Genomic DNA, 9,362 nt, shown 5'->3' on the forward strand with positions numbered 1-9,362 from the left:
TAATAAATGATAAGTTTTTGTAAAACGTTTATCGAATATAATATTCTTTGAAATGGACGGACGAAAAAATCGCAATCTTATTATAAACGTGATTCATAAGTAAAAGTACCTATACAAAATCGTATTTGAAGTTCTTAAACGGGTCGTATACTTTATGGACTTATGGTTATAGGTACCTACAACGTGTGTTCGATATGTGGTTATGATATGATGGGAATATCGGACGATATTTATTACTATCGCTTTTTTTCGTCTTGGCTCTGAGATATTTACATTTTATCGTGGCCATACCAAATTCAAGACCCGCTGTGAACCATTAAAATACATTATCGTCGACTTAAACGGTACCTTTTCAATACACGGATTTTAATTTCATACTGCGATAGTTGTAGCTATAAAGAACTTGGCAAGTGTTTGTACGCGCATTACTCAAATGATGTATCGTGTTTTGAAAAGAATTACGATTTATTTTATAAAAACATGTTTGTATCCACCATGAAGTATATTGCATAGATATTGATTGAGCTTCGGCTTATTATCATTATTATAACTGCTTAAGAATTAATGAAAATAAATATTAAAATATTTACTCATAAACCATGATTCGTAACTCGATAATAACTTACTGTAAATAAATAATAATTTTTTTTTAACAGCGGTATTATTATTTGTTTTTAAATTAAATTTTTTTTCAACGAAATCCATTTGCAAACTCCCAGATCCCTACGGTGAACACAAATCACACGATATTATACGTATGAAACATAAAATTAAAATTTCTTCACAAAGGACACTGCAGTGCGCAGCTGTGTGTGTTTTAGGTATACACTTATAAAAAGATACTAAAATAGTTTCGAGGTTTTTCTGAAGTAGATGCACTACGGACGAGATAATTAAATTTATAGGTCAGTAACTTAGATTTGACAGATTGTCTTCATTAATAGTGATTATAATAAAAATGATTTTTACAAAGAAAATAGACATTTCTGAAGACTTAAAAACGAGACTTGCTCGTTGTTTAAGGCGTTTCGTAAAAGTTTGAGTTATTTCCTTTAGCTGGAAACTCGGAAAACAATCATGGAACTTTTTATAATTGAGTTACTCGTGAAATGCGCTACAATATTTATAATTCAATTTAAATAATTCTACGGTAACTTGTGTAATTGCTACTTCAAGGACTACTTAACAGTGCATGCCTAATGTATAATAGGTGATATTGTATTAGGAGTGCCATTATTAAATTATTTATAAAACTTTTAGTTTTTTATTTATTCTACGTAATTATTCATTATTTCAAATGGTGGTTTAGAAAAAAAAAAAATTAAAAAAGTGATTGAGAAAAAAACTATTGTGATGCTATCTGTTACAATATTATATGGTGAAGATTTGTTAAAAAAAAAAATAGCATTTTAATTAAATAGCAAAATTTAGTATTTTCAATAAGATTATGTGACGTCCCAACACGTTATTTTAGAAATCAAATAATCCGGAGATATATCTAAAAATTGAAAATCTAAGTATTTTTTTGGACCAACCATATCAGCGTAAATGCCACTCGTCAAATAAGAACCTACGTCACATAAGTAACAAGTAAGTTGATGACGAATAGTTAATAACGGCGAAGACAACATTTATTATTACTGAGTACGATTAAGATCAGCACTAGGAACGTATAATAAATGGATCGATATTAAAGGAGCTCTTAAAAATAGCCACAAGATATTTTTGTACAGTTTAGGTATACTACTACACTAGGTATTTTGATAGGCAATGTACCGTGATACGAAAAACGAAGGTTTCGATAAAACGGAGAAAAAACACGCTTTCCATTAAATTTTGGAAGTCCTGTAATGAAGTTTGTAGGAAAATACAACCTTCGTTCTCCGATTGATCTTGCGAGGGTTATATTCGACCCGTTTTAATTCATAGTAGCCAGTATAGGTTCACCAGAGCAGTTCGTTTCAACTAAAACGATCGATTCCCTTATTAAACTTCGGTCGGTCGTAACGCAGAGTACATAATATAATTGATATATTAATATATATATATATATCATCGCTACTACAATAATCACATGAACAATTATTCAACCCATAAAAATCATATGTAATTAGCACACTGATTCCTGTCATAATAATTTAATATATCACAATCCATGATATGGACAATACGAAGATGACGAGGGTAGGTCAAATTCGAGATGTAATAGCAAAACATCACTAAGCGGTCACTCGATTGCACGCCGGAGGTTACTATGTGGGCGAAACCAAAATCTGCAATCCCGGAAAATGTTTATGGAACTATAAAAACCGTTTGGGAAATCCGTTCCGAGTTTCCGTTTGGAGCTTTCGAAGTGAACTGGGGACGGAAAAACTGGAGCTGTGGATGAATTCCAAATTCGCTGAGCAGACCATGCAGTGGATATTTTAAGCAATTGCTCACTTCGGTAAGATTGTCTACTAGAGGAACATAGGTATAGGTGAAACCAACCATGCAGCGTCGGGTTACCCAACAGGCAGAGTGAGAGGGTGGTTGGAGGGGCAGAATTTTAGGAGTGTCAAATTTGTCGCACTTAAAAAAATATAAATTTATATATTAACTCCTATATTACATTCTATTATAGGTATTATAGCTATTATTATTTGGTTATTCTGGAGTCGGAGACTGAGATAGTCTCTGTGAACGCGGACACAACTTGAATTTTTGTTATTAACGAAACTATGTTTCTATAAAATTATAGGTATTATATATTATGGCGATTAGACGTTTTCATTGTCAATTATATTTTATTCTTGTGATTCCATTGCTTGCAGGTACAAAGAATGTTATAAATCTTACCAATTGTATTATTGTATAATTCAATTTAAAATAATTAACAGTATAGAAAAAATGAGGTAATTTTTAATCGACTCAGAATTGGTCACACGAAACTCACACACGGACATCTTATGGCAAAGACAGATCCACCCCTATGCCCAACGTGTAATACAAACTACTCCATCAAACAAATAATCATCCACTGCCCTAACTTCAATGAAGCCAGAAGAGATTGCAACATCCCAGACAACCTATACAAAGGAATTGGTCAATTTTCAAACTTTCAAAACATAATTTTATACTTAAAAAAAATTAAATTGTATAATAGCATATAACCTTCAATGTTAAAATGTAACACTTGTAAAGCCTGGGTAGTTGATGCTTAACCAATAAAGAAAAAAAAATGAACAATTTATTTCATTATGTTATGTTTGAAAAAAAAAATTGAAAAAAAAATGAAAGGGCGGTAGAACGTCCCGCTTGTAGGCGGCGATGATTGCTTAATCCACCACAGCATCCATATTGGTATGTTGTATACACTCGAGTATTATCTCTATATACATATATGCCTACACACATAGATATCTATACATTTCTAACAGCTAGGAGCATAAATACGCACAACGATTCACTAGCTGCTCGTCCCGTTCGAAAATTAAAACCAAAATAACAACTAATGCCCGTCGCGTGACAGCGGATCGGCTGCAGTATCTTGTGCGACGGCGAGAGACTACTACAGCCGACACATATAATATATTATATTATTATAACGGCCACCCGGCCAACGGACCACTATAATAATAATAATAATAATAATAATAATATAATATATAATGCCCGACCAATTAAATGTGTAGATACAAGGTATCCGCTACGCGCACACATGTATATATTGTACACTAACTACACATAATATAATATAATATAAATATATTATTATTATTATTATTATTATCATTATCATTATATTGGTCAGTGAGCGTCCAAAACATCACGCGTATGTATAATAATATTATGTAAATTGAGACATTCGGTATTAATGGAACTGCCCGCGGTGTCCAAAACCACTCTTATACCTACGTCGTGGTATCTGCCGCGTGTGTCTACGAGTGCCCGCGCGTGCTTGTAAACGCCGCCATTAAACGGACGTATATATATAATACGAAATCTCGAATCGAAGAGCATATTATTGTTGTTTATCAATACGTTTGTGCGGGAAATCTGCCGAAAACCACAACGACAGCTCGTGTGTTCCATCGCGGGATCTGGATGCGAGGTACTTATCCAGTCTACATATTATTATTATGTTATTTTATACGCCGATGTCATAATAACTCGCACCTATTTGAGTGGCGAAAATCACAGGGGTGCTGAGGTCGTCCCGAATTCTATAGCGCTATAGCACCCCGACTCTCGAGACCATCTTGAATAATAGTGAAATATTTGGAACACTCGCCACTGTCGTCGTGGGTCGAGGTGGACTACCCCAAACAGATATAATATGATAGTCCTTAATAAAATATGTCCACCTCTCTTACATATTTCTAGTGTAATTACAGTGAAACAACTTTAATACGGCGAACTTTCGACTAGCAAAATGTTTAGCCAAATATTTTTGAGAACCAAACGTATTTTATTTTATTTTACAAAATTCTATACAATTTGTTTTTTTTGTCCACGAGGCCATGATACCTCGTTTGAAGTTTTACTGTACGTATTATATAACTTTGAAAAATAACATCATTTTATTTGCACAAATTGTTAAATCATTATTTATTATATAGCTGTGAGTTTAACACGGTGAAAAACCTTTAAAGATGCATTTAAAATCTCAATAAGTTCAATTTTAAAATGCCCTATACGTCATATATCCTGAAAAATGAATTAAATATATAAAATATAAACAAATCTATCAAAATGTATTAAGAAAAAACTATACATTTAACATTTACAAAAATTTATAAGACAAAAATTTAAAAGTAAGATTAAAAAGTATTTAATAAATAAGATTTATAAAAATATCGAAAAAAGTAATAAAGAATGAAAAATGTATTAATTAATACGAAAAAAGACTTAAACTTAAAAAAAATTCTTAAAATGCAAGAAAAGATACTTAACTAATTTTGTTTGTACCTAATTCAAACTTTGTTTTAAGCAAGTTATGTTGTACAATAAGGTAAAGTTAATACATTTTCCTACGAAAAAATTCGCCCTATATAGTATTGTATTAAATCTTTAATCAATTGTATTAATTGAGATATCAAATGAAACTGATATAAGGAAAAGTATCAATATATGAACAGTGTGAGGGACGAAGTCTCTCACGACATTACCTCCACTAAGATTTCTTGTGTACTTAAGCTCCCCCTTATATTTTTGAGTGATTTACGCCTATGTTTATATCGATCATATACGAGGTATATACCACAGTCCAGAAAAATTGGCTTCGAGTCTCGGGAAAAACTGTACTCCGTCTATTTTCGCTTGATTTGACGTTTCTAAATAATTATCGCCGATACGACACACTCACACACGTGTGAAGTATAACCGTTAAGCCGACAGCGAAAAAAGGAAGTTTTAGTACTATAATAGCTACCCAATAGACAAAAACCAATATTTCGATCAATAACACTATTAGATTCACGCGTTCGTTAAATGTAAATTGCAAAGTCTGTTCCCTTTCACCGGTACAGTATCCATACTTATTATAATGCTATAAAAAAAAAAAAAAATACTGAGTGATGGATTTATGTGGACAGTGTGGGAGATTAAACGTGTTAAGTAATTAATAATTAAATAGCAGCTGACGCCACTGATAGACGGTAGCCAACGGTAGACGTCGGTAGGTGCCATTATATTATTGTATCATCAAAATGGCTATTTATAAATTACATGAAAATAAAACACCACTCAAAGTATTTTCATTAAAAAGTTGTTAATATTACAAGATAATATATTATGACACACTATCGTGTATACTATTAGTATTAGTTAGCATTTTAGTAATATATCAAAATGCATATAATAAAGGGTATATTATAAATTATAATCAAATCAAAAATAGATAACATGGACATTATTAAACGAAAAATATAGACATCGTGTGCATTCTATATATGTATGAATAAAAACTAAATTAAAAATCTAATAGGTCCCACGGTGGACCGTACATACAAATCGTTTATAGTTTGTATAAATGACCGACTTTTATGATATTTTTATAAATAAATATAAAAAAACTTTAAGTCATATTCCTATTCAGTTTTAACAGTATATGAACAGGAAGGAAAGTTTTAGTAAAACGGTATGGGTATTTGTCTGAATAGCCAAGACCAACTAAAACGAGATAATGTCAAAAGTTTGTTGCACGTTTTTGAGATTTACAAAACTCGAAGGATTTTAATGTTTGTGAATAATTTGAATAATATTCAAATGCATAGTATTACAACATATCAAACTGGAAAGTATACGCTTTTATAATATGTACCATCAGATGTGTGTGTGTGCAAAAAAATAGATAGTTATATATACATAAATCGTCAAACAAATAATAACAACATAAAGAGTATTGTACCAGTTACAATTACGTATGGATAATTAAAATAAATATTTTTTAATAATTCTCAATTTATTCACATTAAAAGTGATTTTAACTAATTAAATCTACATTCAATCATACTTTTTAAAATTATATTCCATAGCTGTACATTGTAATAAAGTTTCATAATAATAATAAGTTGTGCAATTCATCATATTGAATTTAAATGTCTTATTCAATACAGTTCTACAAAACAAAAGTTACAAAAATAATTTATATTAAAAAATGTTCATTTTAAAATAACGTCCTCTCTTACTAATGAAAATAATTATTAGGAGTGCTCTCAAAATACAAAAACAATTTATTGCATAATAATTCCACATCCAACCTAAATTTGAAAGCTGGTTATACAAGTACAGTCTGCTAGTGTTCGCATTCAAATTTAAACTAGGGATCTTAAAAAATATACCAATAATATTTATATATCATATTCCTATTAAAAGAGATAGAACATAGAATCTACAATAAACCATAACTCAAAAACTAAAATAAAACACATTCATATCAACTGTATGTAAATTAATTCCAAAAAATCGAAATAAAATTTGTTTATATTATACATTTTACTCATTTTTAATGTAATTTATTTTTTATATTTTTACCGTGAAGCAAGTTATGAGAATTTTAAAATTAATATAAATAATTGTGTGTAACTGCATATTAAATTAAAATGTCAATATTAATTAATATAATATATATTACATAAACATGACGGTATAAAATATAAACATAATTTAAAGAAAATTCTTTTTTTAAATTATAAGCTTAATTGTTTTTTTATTGTTATTATTATTTTACAAGTCGCGAAGAAACTATAACCGTCAAGGGACCCAATTAATTTCGATGCATAATATAAGCCACCGATAAGGTCTACGTACGGAGAAACAAAATTCCTCAAATATTAGATGACACACTGCAGTCGGTAATATACGAATACGAGAGATATTATGCTTTTAATAATTTTAATTTATTACCAAAATGTGATCATACATTCGCACTTTGTGGTGGCTCGGATTCCTACAAAGGCTGCTGATAAAGACACCGGTATTCGAGATAAGACAGCAATAGGCATACATAATTCATGACTCACGCCTCACCCTTTTTTATCCAAAAGAAAATCTAAATATTGTGAAATGTAAGTATACACTTTATAAACACACACACGCAATCGGACGAGTGTGTACACCAAATATTGCGCAGTTGACGAGGCAAAAATGCAATCGTTAACGACATTTTGTCGGTATATCGTTTATCAAAAAGCATATTATATTATATATACTATTCAGAATTCAGATTGCCTCGGGTGATTTTGAAATCACGATATTTCCAGCTTAGGCTCAAATAAATATATAGTTCTGTGGTTTTTTTTTTCGTCAAACATTTGATACGACAAATATATAAAATGATCCACAGACATTTTTTTCTGCAGAGACATTGTTATTTGCTCGGCACATAAAAAAGACAACAAGGCAATCAGATGGATAGAACAATGCGTCAATGCAAAATTGAAACAGCAACTATCAGCTGACAACAACACATCTCTTTCGCGGTAGGTATAATAATGTACAATTTGCATTGTGTAATGGCATATCATCATTATAGGCACACATTACATTTAAATCTGTTTACGAATCCTTCGACTATCGCTTATCGTTATAATATAACATAGGTGTATTCAATTGAACTCGGTATAGTCGGTACCCTGCAGTATAGTTGTACCTATTTAAATTAAATTTTAATGATAAAATATAATTTTTATACATCCAATTTATTAAGGTTATATTTACTGTAATATTTTTGTCGTTCAACTCGAAACCAAATCAATGCATTCCTCGTTTGTTTTTTTTTTTATGGAAATATTTCACCTTAAGCCAATAATCTTCGTAGTTGTGGCCATAAAATAAATAAAAACAATTGTATAATTTATATTCCGATGGTTATTGTTTGGAGATAAAAGTGTAAGTTTATAAAATAGTTCAAACGATCTGAAATAAAATAAATATATTTTTTAACCTTAAAAATAGCAACAGCTATTAATTTGATTCTAAATAGGTATTCTAAATAGTAAAACGGATGTATGATACATAAAAAAAAATTATAAATAAATATAAATAATTAAACATATACGTTTATCCTCGAAGGCTGGATACGTTATTATTTATAATTGAAAAAAAAACACCTGATGTAATATTTAGTGTTCGCTTAAAAATTCTTTCATTCAACAAGCATAAATATTAATGATGTCGTTGATTGATGGCTCAATTAAATAAATAATATTAATGTAGGTGAATAATATTTGAAAACAAAATGCCTGAAGAAATAGAATATGTTATTATGATCTACATAGAAATACCCACGAGCCAAGCGAATGAATGAAATAATAAATAATAATTTAATTGCTCAAAACGATTAATTATTTACTAATAAGATATAGGTGATACGACTGCGAAACATACAACTCGGGTACAATATTTAGTTTCACATCAATACTATAAGTGAACTGTAGAAGGTAGGACTTCTAAATTGTAAATATTTAACATGAGTAGGTATGCGTTAATGTATTATTATAAATTATATTAAATTATTTCACAAAGTGAACATTGTTACGTTTCATAACTACTATAAATATATGACTATAAAGATGGTTTAATACTAAGACATAAGAAAACAGTACATCATAATAAACAATCGTGTTAAGGTTAGTGTCTATTGATTATTAACATACATCGATAAAGGTATCATATAAATGTTATAAGACGGACTATTCATCTGACTGTCTAAATTGTGCCCGGACTTTGTCTAACTATACTTGTAACATTTGACAACAACCTTCACACAAATATTCTTAGCCAATCTCCACATACCACGTTAATATAGGTACCCATATATAACATTAAACACGACTTTACAGGATCAGCTTTGTTCAGTTTTTTCATCTTTCGTACTT

This window comes from Myzus persicae, unplaced genomic scaffold (genome assembly GCF_001856785.1).
Source record: "Myzus persicae strain clone G006 unplaced genomic scaffold, MPER_G0061.0, whole genome shotgun sequence".
Taxonomy (NCBI): domain Eukaryota; kingdom Metazoa; phylum Arthropoda; class Insecta; order Hemiptera; family Aphididae; genus Myzus; species Myzus persicae.